This window comes from Gossypium hirsutum, chromosome D02 (assembly GCF_007990345.1).
Source record: "Gossypium hirsutum isolate 1008001.06 chromosome D02, Gossypium_hirsutum_v2.1, whole genome shotgun sequence".
In the NCBI taxonomy this organism is placed as follows: domain Eukaryota; kingdom Viridiplantae; phylum Streptophyta; class Magnoliopsida; order Malvales; family Malvaceae; genus Gossypium; species Gossypium hirsutum.
The window spans coordinates 55,636,503-55,657,272 of record NC_053438.1 but is presented as its reverse complement, the minus strand read 5'-3'; the positions used below and the strand labels follow the sequence as shown (position 1 = coordinate 55,657,272).

Genomic DNA, 20,770 nt, shown 5'->3' with positions numbered 1-20,770 from the left:
CCTAAGAGAGGGCGTGACAGTCATAGCTCGAGTAGGGAACCGAGATGTGGGTCTCAACTAAGTCAATCTAGACAGCAGAGCAGTACTTTGGTTAGTGCTAGTGGCTCGACGGGTGGTTACGGATGGCCGCTTTGTGCACATTGTGAGCGTAGGCATTTTGGAGAGTGTCGTAAGTTGATGGGTGGTTGTTTTAAATGTGGTTCAAAGGAACATTTCCTTTGGGATTGTCCAAATCGAGTTGTTGGTCAAGATCCGACTAATGTTATTGCAGGTTCTTTTACTTTGTAATCTACTGCATTATTTTCTTTAGTTGATTCTAGTTCGACGCATTCGAATATTTTGAGTGAATTGGCATGTAAGTTAGAGATTCCTATTAAGACTATTGGTTTGGCTATAACTGTCATTAGTTCTTTCGGTGATAGTGTAGTAGTGAACAAAGTTTATTGTAGATGCCCTCTTATGATTCAAGGACATGTATTCTCTGTTGATCTTATGGAATTGTCGTTTTATGGTTTTGATATGATACTTGGTATGGATTGGTTAACTGAGCATAAGGCTAGAGTACATTTTGAGACTAAGTAAATTACTTTGAGAAGTAGTGATGGGTTGGAAATTGTTTTTGTTGGTGAAAGATCGGGTTTCATTCTAATATGGTTTCGACTATGAAGGTTGAGAAGTTGATGGGTAAAGGTTGTGAAGCTTATTTGGATTATGTGATGAATTCTGTTAGTAAGGAGTGAAGGGTTCAGGATATTTCCACTGTTAGGGAATTTTCTGACTTGTTTCCTAAAGAGTTACTAGGTTTGCCACTTGATCGTGAAGTTCAGTTTGGAATTAAGCTTTATCCTGGTACTACACCGGTGTCTATTGAGTCCTATTGCATGGAACCAAAAGAGCTCAAAGAGTTAAGGATTCGAGTGTAAGAGTTACTTAAAAGAGGGTTTATTCGACCAAGTGTATCTCCTTGGGGTGCACCGGTTTTGTTTGTAAAGAAGAAGGATGGTACAATGAGAATGTGTATTGACTATAGGTAGCTGAACAAGTTGACCATTAAGAATAAGTATCCTTTGCCTCGAATTGATGATTTATTTGATCAATTTCGAGATGCAATGGTGTTTTCTAAGATTGATTTAAGATTTGGATATTATCAATTGAAGGTAAAGGAGTCTGATGTGTTAAAAACTGCTTTTAGGACTCGATACGGGCACTATGAGTTTTTGGTGATGTTGTTTGGATTAACTAATGCCCTGCTACGTTCATGGATTTGATGAATCGTGTTTTTCACTTGTACTTGGATCAATTTCTGGTTGTCTTTATATATAATATTTTGGTATATTCTCATTCTGAGAAAGATCACGATGAGCATTTAAGGGTCGTTTTGCAGATTCTGCTAGATAGGCAGTTGTATGCAAAGTTAACTAAGTGTGAATTTTGGCTTAGGGAAGTTGTGTTTTTAGGACATGTTGTACCGGCAGAAAGGATTTGTGTGGATCCAAAGAAGATAGAGGTGATTTTACAATGGAAGCCACCTAGGAGTGCTACTGAAGTTAAGAGTTTCTTGGGTTCGACTGGCTATTATCATAGATTCATAGAAGGGTTTTCTCTTATTTTTGTACCTTTAACGAAACTGCTACAAAAAGATGTGGTGTTTGAATGGACTAATGCTAGACAGAAAAGTTTTGAGTAGCTCAAGGAAGTTTAAACTAATGCACCAGTGTTGATTTAACCAGAGCTTAGAAAAGATTTTGTGGTTTATAGTGATACTTCGTATTCAGGTCTTGGTTGTGTGTTTATGCAAGAGGGAAAGGTTGTGGCTTATGTTACGAGGTAGTTGAAGACTCATGAGCGCAATTATCCCACTAATGATTTAGAGTTAGCTGTTGTGGCTTTTGCACTTAAGATTTGGCGCCATTACTTGTATAAAGAGAAGTGTGTTATCTATACGAATCATAAGAGCCTTAAGTACCTCTTTACGCAAAAGGATTTGAATTTAAGGCAAAGGCATTAGGTTGAGCTTTTAAAGGATTATAATTGTGTGATAGAGTATCATCCTGGCAAAGAGAATGTAGTTGACGATGCTTTGAGTAGGAAGTCGATATTGGAATTGAGAGCTATGTTTGCACATTCAAGTTTCGGTAGTGATGGTGGATTGTTAGCTAGAATTCAAGTGAGGCCTACTTTGTCGCAACAAATTAAGGAGAAGCAATCTTTAGATGGGGAGTTATTAAAGAGGATTTGATAGGTTGAGCAAGGTGTTAAGGGAGATTTCGATGTTGATAATGATGGTATCTTGAATTTTTGAGGTAGGTTGTGTGTGCCGCATGATGTAGATTTAAGGCAAGCGATTCTTATTGAGGCGCATAGTAGCCCTTACGCTATGCACCCCAGTAGTGGTAAGATGTATCATGATCTTAAAGAGGTTTAATGATGGCCTGGGTTGAGGCGTGATGTTACGGATTTTGTGACTCGATGTTTGGTTTGTCAAAAGGTGAAATTTGAACATCAGCTTACTTCGTGTTTGTTGCAACCGATTATGATTCCTGAATGGAAGTGAGAAAGGATCAATATAGATTTTGTATCGGGTTTACCTTTGACTCTATCAAAGAAGGTTCAATTTGGGTTGTAGTTGATCAGTTTTCAAATAGTGCGCATTTTCTAGCTGTGCATACTAATTATTCTTTGTAGAGGTTAGCAGAGTTGTATATTGTTAAGATTTTTCGTCTTCATAGGGTTCCAGTTTCGATTATTTCTGATAAGGAACCCCGGTTTACTTTGAGGTTTTGGTAGAGTTTGCAAGAAGCTTTAGGATCGAGGCTTACTTTTAGTATGGCTTATCATCCCCAAACAGATGGTCAGTTTGAAAGGGTAATTCAAGTTTTAGAAGATATGTTATGAAGTTGTGTGATTGAGTTTAGTGGTAATTGGGAGCGATATTTGCCTTTGGCAGAATTCTCTTACAACAATAGTTTTCAAGCAAGTATTCTATGACGCCTTTTGAAGCATTGTATGGTAGAAAGTGTAGAACTCCTTTGTGTTGGACAGAATTAGACGATAAGTGAGTTGTTGGACTGGACTTAGTTCGTTACTGAAGAAAAGGTAAAAATGATTTGTGATCATTTGAAAGCAGCGCCTGGTAGGCAGAAATCCTATGTGAATTTAAAACGAAGAGATATCGAGTTTCAAGTTGGTGATAAAGTGTTCTTGAAAGTGTCACCTTGGAAGAAAGTTTTTAGGTTTGGCAGAAAGGGTAAGTTAAGTCTAAGATATATTAGACCTTATGAAGTTGTTGAGAGAGTTGTTGAGAGGGTTGGTTCGGTAGCTTATCGTCTTAAGTTGCTGCCAAACCTTGAGCGAATTCATGATTTTTTCAGGTGTCGATGTTAAGGAAGTATCATTCAAAACTATCACATATAGTTCCATTTTAGGAAATTGAACTTTGAGATTATCTTACTTATAAAGAAGAACCAATTGAAATTCTAGCTCGTGAAGAGAAGGTTTTGCGTAATAAAAGAGTTTCGTTGGTTAAGTTTTTATGGCATAACCACAAGACTAAAGAGGTTACTTGGGAAGCTGAAGAGACAATGAGGTAGCAATATCCCTATTTGTTTACTTCAAGTAATTTCAAGGACGAAATTCTTTTTAGAGTGGGAGAATTCTAACACCCCAAAATAGAGGCTAGGAGTTTTAACGGTATTTTAGGAATTCTAGCCTTAGAGTGCTCAAAATTTAGTAGCATGGTAAATCAGAACTATATTCGATTATGGCATCTTAGCTGCTAAATCAATTTTTGAAAATAAGTTTTAAAAGTCTTTCAATTTGGGTCTAGGGACTGATTTGTAAAAGGGGTAAAACTGGGAGTTTTTAAGAGGTAATTATCCCAAATATTAAAATGTCAACCTATTTCTTTCCCTAATAGCATATTCACGTTAGTTTCATCCTCTCCCTTCTCTTGTTGTCATCCCTCATTCTCCCAACACTAAACCACTCGATTTTGATTTCTCTCAACACCCAAGCCTTAAACACTCATAAAATCACTTTAAAAACACCCAAAACTCCATAGATTTCATCATCTTCCCCAAACGTAGGTTTTCCAAATTTGCGTCAAAACTCGTTTAATCTTCCATCAAAGGTAATGCTTTAAATTCTTATGAGTTTTTCATGGTATCTAGTCCTTAAAATTTAAGTATTAGCCAATGAATTGCAAGTTTTTAATAAAAGTTGAAAATTGGGACATTAATGGTGGATTTAAGGATTTTGAGTAAAAATATTGTTTCGAATTGTTTTTCAACTCATTTTGTCATGATTAGAAGGTTTGTAAACTTACCTTGAAGTTTCGTTAATGATTTCTTACGTTTTAATGAATTTTTTGAAAATTACCGAAAATATGTCAAAAAATTTTGATATCATGAATTGAGTAGTTTTCATTAGTTTAAGGGTTGAGGATTAGGCGAACATGACTAATTAGGTGAACAGAATTCGTTTTAGGCCAAAAGGTTGATCGTAGACTAATTTTTGAGCATTCTAAGTTTGTTATGTTAAATTTTGGTTTAAGGAGATCTTAGAATAGATTGATGTTTTAGAAGGTTTCAGTGATCCCTTGGTTACTATCTGATTGTGAATTTTATATGGTTAATGTGCATAAAGCCTCGGATTCATTAGAGCCTTCTACAAGTTAAAGGAATAACTAGTTTGAGCTTTTGAGTTCTAGGCGAAAGCATAGTGGTGAGTATTATTATATGAATATTTAATGAACGGTTAGCATGTAACATTGATAACTAACAAATATTATTGACTTAAAACCTATACGAATGATAATATGAAAGATGTTTCTTTTAGAGTGAACTTTCACTCGTTATATATGACATGAGATGGTGGTGTGGCATCTCGTATTCGGTCTTGGCGACCAGGCTGGATATAAGGTGTTACAGTACACATTTTATTGAATATAATAAAACTAAGAAAACTTAACTAAAATATAACGAAAATGCTTGTATTCAAGCTCCCTAAATGTAAAAACTAGTTTAATCTGCTACACTGAATTACGACAAATTAGACCTATTGACATATCAGACATCTCGGTACAAACTCTGAAATTTCACGTTTTATTCAAGGCCATAAGTAACTCCATCTCAAGTTAATGCTTGATTTAAATCAAATGGACACTACTAGGAAACTTGTATAAGATGTCATACATATAATCTTTCTAAATTGTTTAGCATACAAATTCAATTTCAAAAATATAGACTATCATCATAATCAATACTAAAATTAGTGATTTGATAATACTGAATATGTTCTCGTATATCTAACAAATTCAAATATTTTTTTTACAACACACAAGTTCACTGAAAAAATAATGATTTAACTCTCAACTCTATAATAATCAAACTAGCATAATTTAAGATCATCTAAGTAAAGCATTAAGTAAATAACGAAATCTTCTCTGAACTTAAATAACGAATTCTTCTCTGAACTTAGGCTGAAATAGTTGCCTATTTTAATTAAATAAATTCACCATCTTCTTATGATAGCCTCATCATCAGCATTACGATTATTGATAAATTCCTAATGAATCATCTATTGAGATATGGCCAAAAATCCAAATCATCAAATTCATAAATGCTGCAGGGGTATTAGTTAATTCGTAAAGCTTTGCTAAAACTCATAACATTCACAATAAGTTCTAGACGTTGTTTCCAGCACATCCACATCTATAACTCACAACTGATAATAATCAGATCGGTAATCTGTCTTCAAGAACCTTATAGCACTTTTCAACTAATCAAATAGGTCTTCAATACGAAGCAATGAATGTTTATTATTTATCGTGACTTTATTTAACTACTAGAATTTAAATACAAACTCATCGACCCATCTTTTTTTTCACAATGTAGTGCAAGTATGTCCCAAAGTGGTACACCCAGTCGAATAAAACCTCTGTAGACTAGTAATTCTAGCAACCCGATTTTCAGTGATAGAATAGTGGTTTCAAGACCACAAATTTCCATCGTGTCAACTCGTAAATACTATTTACAGAATATTTATGGAGTCATTAGAGTCGTATTAAAATTTTGTTAAGAAATTTTAACGTTTAGATAGCTAATTAAAGAAAAAAGACTAAATTGTAAAAGGTGCAAAACTTACTAACTATTTCTTTTTGGTAATTTAATGGCTTAACTAATAAATTTGGGAGGACCAATAAGGCAAATATTCCTTATTGGTAAATAGTGGGCAGTCTAGTGCGGTTCTAGTGAAATTTTATTTGATTTTAAAAGGTAAAAAGGTAATAAATCAATAATTAAACATAAACAAACATAAAATTTTTCATCGTCTTCTTTAAATTTCTTGTTTTAAACTAAATGGTCATGGATGTTTAGCTTGGGGAGAATCGGCTAGGTTAAATTCATTGCATGTAACTAAAATTCATACCCGTTTCTTGTAATTTTTATGTTTTTGAGGTCGCTGCAACTAGGTCCAGCTGGCTCGTCCCTTTGTTTTTGAAGTTGTTAAAAATTTTAGAAGTTTCCATTGATGAATCTTGAATCTTATTGATGATAACTATGTATTTGAAGCTTTGATTGTGGTATTTGGTGATTTTGTGAAGTGATTTTTGTTGGATTTTGATTTACGGATTAAATTGTGAAAATGATAAAATTTTAATGTTTGATAGTGAATTTTGACGTTTAATAGGGACTGTTTAAAGGCCTAGAATATTCGGCTCTAATGTTTTCTTAAGAAAAATGGTTATTTGATGGTTTTTGAGATAAGGGACTAAATTGAAAAAGTTTTTAAAGTTAGGGGTAATTGTGTAAATTTGAAAAATAAAAGGGTATAAAATTTAAAGTGAATTGGAAGGTGTAATGTGATCTGATAATTGAGAAGTTTTACAGTTTAGATCAAGATGCTATTGATATTCGTGGAAAAGGAAAAATTATGGATTAGTCCCTAAACTTCTACAACCACTACAATTCAATGCAGGTATGTCCGTACAGTTTAAAAATTTAGCATCTACATGAAATAAAATGGTATAGTAGATATAATTGATTATAGATGATGTAAGGTTATTTGACAAATGTTATTGAATTTCAATATTTGGATCGAATTGAATGCGGGATAGAGTACATTTGAGATATAGTGTGTTATGGGAGATTGGACTGGAGATTGTTGTGGAGTGATATATATGTTTCCTGAGTAGACCGAGGTTCAGCATTTGTTTCAAACTCTCGTGTTATACTCCCTATTTTGGTTTGTTTTCTGTTGGATTAGCTCTTTGGAGCCATTGGTGTATTATCGGGTGGACTGGCTCATATGAGCATCTGGTGTGTTTCGAATAAATTAGCTCTTATGAACATCTGGTGTGTTTCGGTTGGAATATTGATGTAATCATATCCATAAGTCATTCATCAGATTGTAAATCTTTGTAATGTAACTTGTTTAGTGATTTTGATGGTTATGTCATGAATTTGAGTTTTGAATTAAATTTTGCAATTCACCGGTTGAGATTGTGGATGACAGGGAACACATAAGCTTGTATTATTAAATGATTTGTTGTACTTACTTTGGTAAGATTTATCATTTTATTACGTTGAAATTACTAAGCTTCAATGAGCTTACTTGTGTTATTTTCTATTCTTGTAGATACTTTGAAGGTTGGGCGATCGGATCAGCACTCAAGCCACACTATCCACTCATTTTCGGTAGTTTTTAGAACGTTCATTGCAGATTATATGACATGTAGTAGGCTTGTATGTTATTACTATTGTTTTTATATGTAAAATTTTAAAGTATGATCTTAAGTGCAAATAGTCGACTTATATGATATGCATGAATGAGGTAAGATGCTTAAGTGCAAGTTCATGGTAAGTGTGATTACAATGTTGTGATTTGAGGTGCCTATGATAGGCACATTGGTTGGGTGTTAGATTTTTTGAATTGATAATTTGTGATTAACGATTCATATTAATGTGTAATTGTGTATGCTTGTGGTACCAATGAGGCTAAATTGGTTAGTCACTTATAATGGTTGATTTACATGTTTTTAGCTTGTTTAATGTCACTTTGAATAGGTCTTTTGGCTGGTAAATGGATTGTTTAGAGTCCAAGTAAGCTTGAATTGGTAAACTTGTTGTTTAAGGTTCATTTTGGGTCCACACGGCCTGAGGCACAGGCATGTGATGTGTCATCTGATAAGTTCTTTATGGTGCAAGTTAGTGAGTGTGACACGGCCGTGTGGCTCTACTCAGAAAGTTACACAGGTGAGGACACGGGCTAGGACAAGGTCGCGTGTCCCTAGTTCAATAGTTACACGACCTAAGACACGGGCGTGTGTCTCAGTCGTGTAAGGCACACAGCCATGTGACCCCTATTTTGGCAAATTTTGTATATTTTTCTTGAACTTTTCAGATTTGTCCTAAATTTTTTCTAGGTTATTTTTAGAGCCTCGAGGGCTCGATTTAGGGATGTTGTACATGATTACAAATGGTTCGTGATGTAATTATTATATTGATTGATAAAATGTTCAAATGTTTTTGATTGATTAGTAATACTCCGTAATCATAATCTGGAGACAGAGACAGGTTAGGGGTGCTATAATAATTTTCAGTACCTAACCATCTTTCATTTCTGATACTCTAGAATCTAAGACATACACATAAAAAATGCATCGCAACCTTTTAGGATCAAATTCTATATAGATATCGCTTAAATCATTTTCGAAGCACAATCAAACTTAGCATATTCAATTGAAATCAATTCACCATTCTAGCATCTCCAATCATTTCGTTTCCATCAACAATTCACTATAGCATCATGAATAGTCAATCAATTCATTCTTAGAATAATGTCAAATTCATTAAAAGGCAGCAACATCAAACTAATAGAAAAGTCGTAACCTTGAATTTTCAGTGGACACTATTTGCAAATCAGGTCGTCTATCAATTGACTCAACCAGTAAACTCTTTTCTGCTACTAACGTAATGCATATACATACAAATGTGTCATGCTAGCATCAATTAATGCATACATATTAACATCAAAGATAGAAAAGGTACCAGTATTATCGTCAAGAACTGAGGCTTTCTCACGCACTCTGATCACATAAGCTTTGACAAGATATCGAACTTCAGATCAAACGACTAAGTCTTTTGTTCCACTTCTACCGACTCTAGTTGTGCTTCAAATTCCTAGTCGTCTGCCTCTCATGGAAGTAACAATAAGTCTTACATTCCAACTTTTGTTCAAATCAACTCGATATGCCAATCTTTCTCATAATTATCTTTAAATCTGCAAATGAATTAGGATCCATCTTCGAAATGAATACACAATTTCTATCCAATCGACACTATCATTATGAGCATATTTACGAAGCTGAACAAACACTTTTTCGTATTCGACAATGGATCTGTTTCCCAGTTTCAACTCAAGATATTCATTTTTCTTCCTATCTAAATATCATTTCTTGACATATTTCTTTTAGAATTCAATTCAGAAGAAATCCTAGTTAATCCATTACGTCGATACCAAATTAGTTAAAATTGATTACCAGTGAAAAACATACTTCTTTTAACATTGATACAACTCATATTAGTAAATTTTCAGGAAGACCTAACATTTCATCTAAAACTCTTTGTAGAATTCCTAACAAGTATTCAGCTCTGGTCGAATCATCACTCATTTTACCCTTAAACTCTTCTACTCCACACTTTCAGACTTTGACAATAGAAATACTTTGAATATTTTATTGTATAGGACTTTGAGGACGATGGGGTGGAGGTCGTAGAGCAACAAAATTGATTCTCATACACATTAAACATATCATTCATTATTAATAAAAGTATCGTGAACCTTTTTCTCTATGCTATTCAAATTTTAGCACATTAAGAACAGCCCATTGATCAGAGGCTTGAACATTACTCTCAACTTCATCGAAACTAGCTCGATTAGATGACATCTTTTATCTATGTGAACAATAGAATCCACTTGAGTCAGGAGACATCACACTATCATAGGTTATAAAATGGAATGTATTTCTAGACTATATACATGCTACGTTCAGCCTGAAAATTGACTAAATCATAGTTTTGAAACCACTAAATAAAAATTTGAGTCACACGGTCATGTGGCCAACCGTGTAACATTTGAACTATGGGACACACGGTCGTGCCCCAGCCCATCATCCTGTTGTAACGCATAGGTTTGTGCAAGTGTACACAATCGTTATCAAGTAATAAGTAAGTATCGAGTTATCGTCTCCATAGGGATTGTATTTGTGCTAAATCACTTAATTTGTAAAATTATATTAACAATTTGGTAAATAAAAACACAATATAGTTTAAAAGTGGTGATAGAAATATATTAAACTAAATGCAATGATCCCTAATGCAAATTATCCTAAGTATGCAAACTGAATGAAATAGATTTTAGTAAAATTAAACACAATTTTGCAACAATTATAACATAAATAAACTAGGACAATTACTTTAATTAAACTCAATTTATTATGAACATGCTTAATAACATTCGGAAAAACATTCCATGGCAACTCGATCTTTTATGAGTTTGGAAACCACATTAGGTCCTTCCGGAATATTTTACTTAGTAAATACGCATTTTACTGATCCTTATTTACTAAGGGTTTCTTAGTATTCGTGTGAAGTAATAGGGACATGTCAGGTTTGAAACAATTTAATCACACAAATCTAAAAACTATGCAGATAATAGAGCTTGGTCAGAGTTGTTATGCAACCTACAATTTAATCGGGTCAGGATCTAAATTGAGCATGCACATTTCAATTATGTGTCCATTAGCCGTCATCTGGTTAGGATCGCTCAGCTAATTGAGGTGCATTCCAATCACGTATGAACGAAATACAGACTTGATTTTAATTGAAAACATGATCGATTGAGGCACAAACATTATAAGCATGAATCAAATAAATATTATTTAATCAAAGCAATCATCCTAGCTTAAATAAAATTAAGTTAACATTGTTGTAAACAAGAAAAAAGAACACATAGTAAACATCTTTAGATTAAATTAAAGAAAAGAAAGATTAAACCCAATTCAGAGTGGCTGTCACCCAAGACTCTGATTGACGAGGCTCCTTCGTTTCTTTTCTTTGCTCCTTTGCTGACGGTTCTCCAAGGTGGCCAACCAAGGGTTCTTTAAGAGGCTAATTTTTCTAAAAATCCTTATGCAAGGATGATGAAAGGTGTGAGGGGGAAAGATAGCTAAGAGAGTTGAGAGAGGAGAGAATGATAAATGAGTGAGGGATGGTTGAAAAAGTGAGAAATGATGTCTTATTTATAAGTGAGGTAAGGGAGTTAGTTTGCTAAAAATAGGAGTGTCTATCTTTTCAAACTTCTTCCAAGGATGGCCGGCCATGAATTGAGGAAATGTGGCTGATTCTGCTTGATTCTTGGACAATTTGAGTGCCACCAGCATATTGATTTCTTGAACTATTCAAGGACCTTGTGTAATTAAACCAAAAATTGATTTATGATCAGCCATGTGCAGCCGATTATTTGGTTGACTTGGTCCCCAATTTGGACGGTTTCACAATTAAAAGAAAACTCCCAAACCTGTCTAAAAATAGTAGATAGTTTAGAGGACCAAATAATATAATTTTAACCACTTCAATTAATTAATTTACTTAATTAATTAAAACTCAATTTATTAATGAAATATTTAAATTGAATTATTAAATATAACTTTATATTTTATTATTTAATTTAATCATGCAAGGCCACTTTATAGCTTAAAAATATAATATGCTCAAACTAATATAAAATAAGCCATTTTATGCATGAAAACTATATAATAAAGCATAAAATCACATTTTAATAATCTCCATGTCCTAATTTCATATTTTCGCATATTTCATTAATTTATTAAACAATTACTTGGTTTTAACAACAAATTTAAGTAAAGAGGTGATGAATTATATAGGAAAAATCCTATATATTTTTCAGTTTAGACACCCCCAAACTGAAATCATTGCTCGTCCCAAGTAATGTTCATGCACAGCACAAGGTCTTGCTAAGACTGTAAGTAGCATCAATCTTCGTCTCATAATCATGCATTAATAAATTCATGCTCATAGATCTTCTTTATTAACAAGTAACTCATATACAAACATTTTGAAAATTTTATTCTAAGTTTCAAGATATGCCAACATGAATCATAGTTTGCATGTTTGTCACAGCCATAGATAATATTCTTCATTCAACACAATTTCTCATCAATCAAGCAAAACAATCATAAGGCTTATTTATGATCTTCATATGTTGAACTTAATACTTTCTCTCCATTAATGTAGGTGACATAGTTATCAAATCAATAGGTCTTTTATAAGGTTGTAATGGGGCTCAGTTAAAGGTAGGGATTTTAAGAGATGGGACAGTTCGGTTTCAAAATCTTAGCCTTTAACTTTTCTTGGATTTCTCGAAATTCAACCTTTTTCTTCAAATGAACCTTTGGAACTCGCCCAAACTTATTTTGAACTCATACTCATATATTTTCTTTTTGGAGACTGAGCAAACTTTTCTTCACTTTGTCTCTTTTTTTTTTAAGCATGATCACATACATCTTCTGAAAATTTCCCTCAAATGTTAAATACCAAGACAAATTTAGTTAAGGCGGTGCACAAAATTAGAATGACTTCAAAAGATAGAGATACGGTTTGTAATGTAGGTTTATTACAATAAATAGGCCTTTAAGCTTAAAATTATAGTTCCAATGGTCTAATATAATAAGGTAGGCTTGAAAAGGCTCAAACGATCCAAAGAAAAATGGTGCCTATATCATTTTAGATTTTTATGTCTCCTAGGATTTTGCCTCAAGAAAGTTACTAAGTCAATTCTAAAGATATAAACCATCATGCATGTCTAATCTCAAGAGAAACTAAGTTTTCATGGCAAACATTACCTGAGACTAAGATCATAAAAACATTCCATTCTTCATGATAACATACAATCACCCAAATAAAATCATCATTCATGCTTTAATTCAAGCTATCTTATTAAAAAGAATTTCTCTAAACATTCATTTATTAAAACATACTTATGAAAGAAATGATTTGAAACATACTTGAAAAGTTTAAAAATTTGAGCAATTTGCCTTACCCCCTTTAAAAAGAAGCAATGTCCTCATTGCAAGAACAAAGTAATGAACGAAAACTAAACACCAGGTAGGATTGTAAAGAAAGAGAGGTGAGTCAATAAGACTACTTAAATACCAAGTCTTTCCTCATAACCCAATCCTAGACATGCTTATTCCCATTGCCACATCAGTTAGTCTTTTTCTTTTTAAAGAAGTATTTATTCATGCTTGCTATGTTTTATTTTGTAGAAATTAAATCCTAATTACTAAAGAAATAAATTCCTAAAGACCTAAAAACAATTAAATAAATAACAAGACAAGAAGCCTCCATTTTATTTTTCTGACTCATTCCCTTTGTTAGTTTGCATCTTCAATATCTTTCGTCCATGCCTCAAAGATAGCATCTGGGAACTAAGGAATAAAAGTGTTAGAGATATTCTTAGTATTTCGAATTGAATCATCCCTAATTTTTGCATATTTCCAATAAGTTTTCTATTGTTTGTGCATTAACTTGCACATGTCCATCATAATTGACAGCTCCGATTTCTTTAAAGTACTTGCAGGAGTCGACATTGGAGTTGTAAATTCTGGTTCAACACTTAGCTTGACTAGTTCTTCTTCTAGCTCAACCCTAGGTTCAGGGTTTTAAACTCTTTCAGCTGGTTGATGACTATTTAGTTCCTTATCAGATTCTTTTTTTCAGTGTCTATAACTGAATCAACTTCAGTTTCAGTTTTATTTGTTGACTCTTTGGTTTTTGGCTCAGTTGGTTCCTCTTGCTTGCCTTGATTCAGATCGTGTCTTGTAATACACCCTTGGACATACTGCCCCTTCAGATTTGCTTGTATTTTAACACGAGCCCTTAAGCAAAGTAAAGTGACTAATGATGGGAAATAAGCACTTCCTACCTTCTTTTTAGCACAATCGTGAATCTCCTTGAGGATAATTTTCCCAACATTAATGGACTTTTCTTTCAAAATTGTATATAAAAAAGCATCCGTTCCATCGAGATGATGGAACTATGTGAGATAAGCATAAAATTGTAGATAACGAAATAAAACCATACATTTGCTACTGGTTTTAAGTATTCTCTTCGACAAGAATGACTCTCATACTTTCTTATAATCCATTGGGATCTCAGATTGGTCACAACATCAAGCACTTGTTGAAGAAAATCTCAATTGATATTGTTCATCATAGGGTAGTACTCATCTTCTTCAACATTAGGTAAATTAAACAAATCATTAATGGACTTAAAATTAAGAGGTGCCTTTTTCTTTCGAACGATGACTTCAGTAGCATCTTGCGTAGTCAAACTAGCATAGAATTCTCAAACTAGTTCATCATCGGGAAGTGAACGAGCATCACAGAATTGTTCCCACTTGAGAGCATTGATTATCTTTCTAATCGGCACAGGAACAACCATCACATCATTACTTTTCAGGTTAAAACCTTTTTTCGGCATCATAGGTTGATTCTTGAAAATTGAATCAAATCGCTCTTTTACTTCTTCATCAATCACAATCAGGCTTTCAAGTGTAGTCTTTGAAGATCTGGTTCTTTTACGAGACATGGTATCTCTTCTCGGTAATTCGGCAATGTTTCTGCTTATAGGGGTAGAAGAGAAATCGGAAAAAGAGGGTAGAACTTGCTTCGGCAAACCTTGCGATGGCGAGGGATTTACGACGGCGATGGAAACGTGCGGTAGTAATGGTGGTGTGTGACGGCGATAACGACTACGTGCGATGGCGACGTCAATGCTCCGGCGATTCTCTTGCGGCAGCACTAGCTGTGGATTTTCCCAACTTTCTGCTGTTTTGAGCCTCAAATTCAAACTTGTATTTACAGACTTATTCAACAAAGAGAAACTGATTAGTACTTAGGTTAAATTTGACCCCCTTTATTAACATAAAAATTTAAAATTAATCAAAATAAATTAAACTAGAAAAAAAACATTTTAAAACTTAATTAGAAAATTTCTTCTTAACAAATTGCATTAAATTAATTCCCAGGAAAGGTTAGAGGGGTCACAGTAGTCCCGCTTAAGTTCCAATCTCCTTAGATAGAATTAATTAAATGTACTTAATTAAGAAAATAAATTCTAATTATTTATTTATTTACAGGACAAGTTCATGAAAAATCAAAGGTCTGTTAATTTGAACGAGGATTCAACCCGCACAACTTCACCATCCCAATAATGTTTGAGACGTTGACCATTAACTTTAAACGTACCTCCATAATTAATGTATAATTGAATAGCTCCATAACGATAAACTTGGCAGATGGTATAAGGTCCTTTCTATCGGGATTTCAGCTTCTCAGGAAATAACTTCAGTCTTGAATTAAACAACAACACCTTCTGACCTTTTTTAAACTGGTGAAGTTGTATATGAGTATCATGCTATCTCTTTGAGCTTTCTTTGCATATTTTGGCATTCTCATAGGAAAACAACCCCAACTCTTCCAACTCATCTAGTTGTAACATCCTTATCTCACCGGCATGCTTAAGATCAAAATTTAACGAATTCAAAGCCTAGTGAGCTTTATTCTCCAATTCTAATGGAAAATGACATGCCTTTCCAAAGACTAACCGATAAGGAGTCATTCCTAACAGAATCTTAAATGTTGTTTGATAGGCCCATAAATCATCGAGCCTTCGAGACCAATCTTTTCTACTACGGCGTACTACCTTTTCAAGGATACCTTTGATTTCACGGTTCACTCTTTCATCTTGCCCATTGGACTGAGGGTGATAAGCAGTAGCAATCTTGTGTTTTACATCATATTTGTCAAGCAACCACTTAAATCATTTGTTCACAAAGTGAGACCCTTCATCACTAGTAATAGCTCTTGGTGTCCCAAATAGTGTAAACACATGTTTATGTAGAAATCGCATGACTACCTTAGCATCATTTGTAGGGTATGATTCAGCTTCAACCTTGTTCCCATACGAAGAAGGAAACAGGCCTAAGAAGTCAATGCTCCATACGTCAAAAAATTCAATCTCCAAAATGTTTGTCAAGGGCATCTCATTCCTCCTTGATATATTTCTAGTCCTTTGGCATTTATCACAGTTCTTCACATAAGCATAAGTATCTTTAAATAGTGTAGGCCAAAAGAAACCTGCTTGCAAAATCTTTGCTACAGTACGTGAACCACCAAAGTGTCCCCCACTTGGAGATGAATGGCAATGATACAAGATCCCAGCAATCTTGCTTTCATCTACACAATTTCGGATTATATTATCTACATATTGTTTAAACAAAAATGGATCCTCCCAAAAATAATATCGACTATCATGAAGGCATTTTTTCCTTTATTGGTATGTCATTTCTTGAGGAATCATTCCACATGCAAGATAATTGGAAAAATCAACAAACCAAAGTATTTTATGAATTTGATTTACCTCAAATAAGTGTTCATCTGGGAAATTCTTGTTGATAGGCACACATGACGTTACCTCATTTTGCTCCAACCGCGACAGATGATCAGCTATTTGATTTTCGACACCTTTTCTGTATTGGATCTCAAGGTCAAATTCTTGGAGTAAAAGTATCCAACGAATTAGCCTTGGTTTTGCATCTTTCTTCGTGAGCAAGTATTTAATGGCCGCATGGTCAGTAAATACTGTAACTTTGGTACCTATAAGATATGAGTGAAATTTTTCTAAAGTAAAAACTATAGCGAAGAGTTCTTTTTCGATTACCGTATAATTGCTTTGGGCTCCCGTCAAAGTTCTCCTTGTATAGTAAATAGGGTGAAATACTTTTTTTCTTCTTTGACCCATCATAGCTCCAACGACATAGTCACTTGCATCGCACATCAACTTAAAAGGTAAGTTCCAACCAGATGTAACGATTATTGGGGCTAAGATTAACCACTTCTTTAGCTCTTTAAAATCTTCCAAACATGCTTTGCTGAAATCAAACACTACATCTTTCTCTATCAACAAACACAACGGTTTAGAAATTTTCGAGAAATCTTTAATAAACCTTTGATAAAAACCAGCATGGTCTAAGAAACTTTTGACTCCTTTCACATTTATTGGGACCGATAATCTTTCAATTACGTCCACCTTTGCTTTACCGACTTCAATTCCTTTCTTTGAGATCTTATGACCTAAGACAATCCCTTCCTTGACCATAAAAAGTAAATTTTCCCAATTAAGGACAAGATTCATCTTTTCGCATATCTTCAGTACCTTAGGCAAATTACTCAAAAAGATATCATAAGCGTTGCCAAAAACAAAAAATCATCCATGAAAACCTCAACAAAATTTTTAACCATATCAGTAAATCTTGCCATCATGCATTGTTGAAAAGTTGTAGGTGCATTGCATAAACCAAAAGGCATTTTCCTGAAAGCAAACATACCATATGGACAAGTAAAGGTTATTTTATGTTGGTCTTTTGGGGCTACAATTATTTGGTTATATCCCGAATAGCCATCTAAAAAATAATAAAATTCATTACCTGCCAGTGGATCTAACACCTGATCCATAAAAGGCAACAAAAAATAGTCCTTCCCAGTGGCTTTGTTCAACTGTCTGTAATCAGTACAGATTCTCTAACCGGTGACAGTTCTCGTTAGAATTTAATCGTTACGCTCATTTTCAACAATCATGATTCCACCTTTCTTTGGCACACACTGCACCGGACTTACCCATGAACTATCTAAAATAGGATAGATGATTTCTGCATCTAACCATTTAATCACTTCTTTTCCCATAACTTCTTTCATAATAGGATTGAGCTTCCTTTTCCCATCAATTCTAACTTTTTCACCTTCTTCTAAAATGATTTTATGCATGTAAAAAGAAGTGCTTATACCTCGAATATCAGCTATGGCCCAACCAATTGCTTTCTTAAATTTCTTTAGAACAGCAATTAGTTGCTCCTCTTGATCTTTCGTCAGTTCCGCTGAAATAATCACAGGCAAAGTAGAACAATCACCTAAATAAATGTATTTCAAATGGGAAGGAAGTACCTTTAGTTCAATTTTAGGTGGTTCTTCACTTGACAACTTGGGTTGCACAAATTCTCTGACTTCCAACTCCAACGGTTCAAGCTATATGGATTGAATAAAATTTCCCGGATTGGCTTCCATCAAAGCCATGTTTTCTTCACCTTCTTCACCCTCCAAAGGATCAAGATCTAAGGATTTCTCCAATGGATCTTCTTCAAAATTGCTTTCCATAGAAACCAAGATTTCTATCTCTTCCATAATTGAACATTCCTCTACCAGATCAAGAAATTTCATCACTTTAAGAATATTAAAGGTTACCTGATCGTTTTAAACTCGCATGGTGAGTTATCCTTTCTGCACATCAATTAACATTTTTCCCATGGCTAAGAAAGGTCTCCCAAGGATGATCGGCACTTTCTTCTCTACTTCAAAATCTAAGACAATGAAATCAGCAGGAAAAATAAATTTATCGACTCTTGCCAAAACACCCTCAATCTTTCCTTCGGGATAAGCTAAAGATTGATCCGCTAGCTAAAGCATCACAGTTGTAGGTCTTAATTCACCTATCCCTAACATCTTGAAGATAGAATTAGGCATCAAGTTGATACTCGCTCCTAAGTCACATAAAACTTTACTACAGTAACATTCACCAATGGTACAGGGTATAGTAAAGCTTCTTGGGTCTTCCAATTTCGATGGCAGTTTGTTCTGCAGGAACACATTGCACTCTTTTGTCAAGGCAACAATCTCATGCTCACTCAGTCATTTCTTCTTGGACAATATATCCTTCATAAACTTCACATAATTCGGCATTTGTTCTAAAGCCTCCACCAACGGAATATTGATGTGTAATTGCTTCAGAACATCTAAAAACTTCTTAAATTGCACCTCCTGTTTCTGCTTATTTTGCTGCAACTTTGTGGATATAGAGGTGATGGAACTTTCGATTAAACCGGACAACTTTTCTGAGTAAGTAAATCTGCATCCAAAGAAGATGTTAAAATATCTGAATTCGCTAAGTCAGGGTTTAACTTGTCAGACTTTGCAGATTTTGATTCCTTTGGTGTAGGAACTTTAACAGCTGGTTGATTCTTCTCAACGGGCTTATCTTCAACATCAATCAATCGGGGTTCTAGAATTTTACCACTCCGTAATGACACTACCTTGATATATTCTTTACCCAATTTTTTTGGATTCTCAGTATCGTTCGGTAAGGTTCCTTGTGGTCTATTACGTAGCTCCGTAGGTAACTGACCCATTTGGTTTTCCAAATTTTTCAGTGTTGCTGCTTGGATTTGGATCAAAGCGTCATTCTTTGCCATGTAAGCTTTCAAAAAGTTATCCAAACTGTTTGATGCCTCAGCTTGAGGTGGTTTTGGAGCTTGCTAATTATACCCTTGAGGTTGGCTAGGCCTTTTCTACAATAGGTTGTTGTTCGGTCCATTTCCTTGATTGCTCCAAGAAAAGTTAGGATGATTACACCATGAAGGATTGTAGAAGTTGGACTGGGCTCCTTGTCCACTCCTATTTTGATATTGGTTCCCCAAATAGTATACTGACTCGGGATTCGATGGACAATTCTTAAAAGAATGACCTTCCCCCCAATACACACAGGAAACTATTTCAAACAAACTTGGTGGCTGAGTTGCAAAATTATTAGTACTATTAGCAGTTAAGTATTTTAACATAGAGGAAATAGACGATACCTGAGCTGATAACAAAGTGAAAGAGTCAACTTTACGAACTCTGGCTACACGTCTTCCTGAAGCTATTCAATTTGTTGGCCATTGATAGTTATTACTCGCGATTCTCTCGATGATCTCATAAGCCTCATTATAAGACTTAGACAAAATTGTACCATTCACAAAAGTATCTACCATCAATCTTGTATGTGCATTGAGACCATTATAGAATGTCTTCAACTAGATATAGTGAGGAATCCCATGATGAGGACACTTACGAAGTAACTCCTTGAATCGCTCCCAAGTCTCATACAAAGACTCGTCATCCAATTGTTAGAAAGTTCTGATCTCGTTCCTCAACTTAGCGTTCTTGCTAGGTGGGAAATACTTAACCAAAAATCTCTCTGTTAATTCTTGCCATGTAGATATAGAACTTGGTAGCAATGAATTGAGCCATGCTCGTGCTCGATCTCGCAACGAGTACAGAAACAACTTCAACCTTAGTGCGTCTTCAGTCACACCGGCTATCTTGAATGAATCACTCACCTCCATAAATAATCGAAGGTGGAGAGGTGGATCTTCTGTGGGCATACCACTAAATTGGCCCACCATTTGTAGCATTTGAAACATCACTAATTTCAATTCAAACTGAGTTGCCTTAATATCTGGCCTTCTAATTCTAGGGTTTAACTTGTTAGAGTATGCCTAAAGATCAATCATGAGATGGTTGTAATAACATACTTGATTTATCATGTTTATTAATATAAGGCGTTACCATTATTATTTCAGTTTCTTTTCTGTGTGTACAAATAAACTGTTTTATAATAATGTCCTAAGAATAATATGATTATTCTTAAAATATCCTTAGTCAGGAATTATTGTTGGATAGGACAACGATAATGCATTAAGACTAACATGTAGTTGATTGATGATAAAGAGTTGTCATTGATATGGAATGTCAGAATCGATGCATGAATATGAGTGTTAGAGAACAACATAAACCCATTATGAGTATGTTTCTTAG

The 20,770-nt window shown here is 34.4% G+C and overlaps 1 non-coding gene across 1 annotated transcript; it reads left to right on the top strand.

Moving 5' to 3' along the window:
- The first annotated feature begins 20,002 nt into the window (after positions 1-20,002).
- LOC121215008 (small nucleolar RNA R71) lies at positions 20,003-20,109 on the top strand. Its single transcript, XR_005910743.1, has one exon. It is a non-coding gene; the product is annotated as a small nucleolar RNA R71 (small nucleolar RNA).
- The last annotated feature ends 661 nt before the right edge of the window (positions 20,110-20,770 follow it).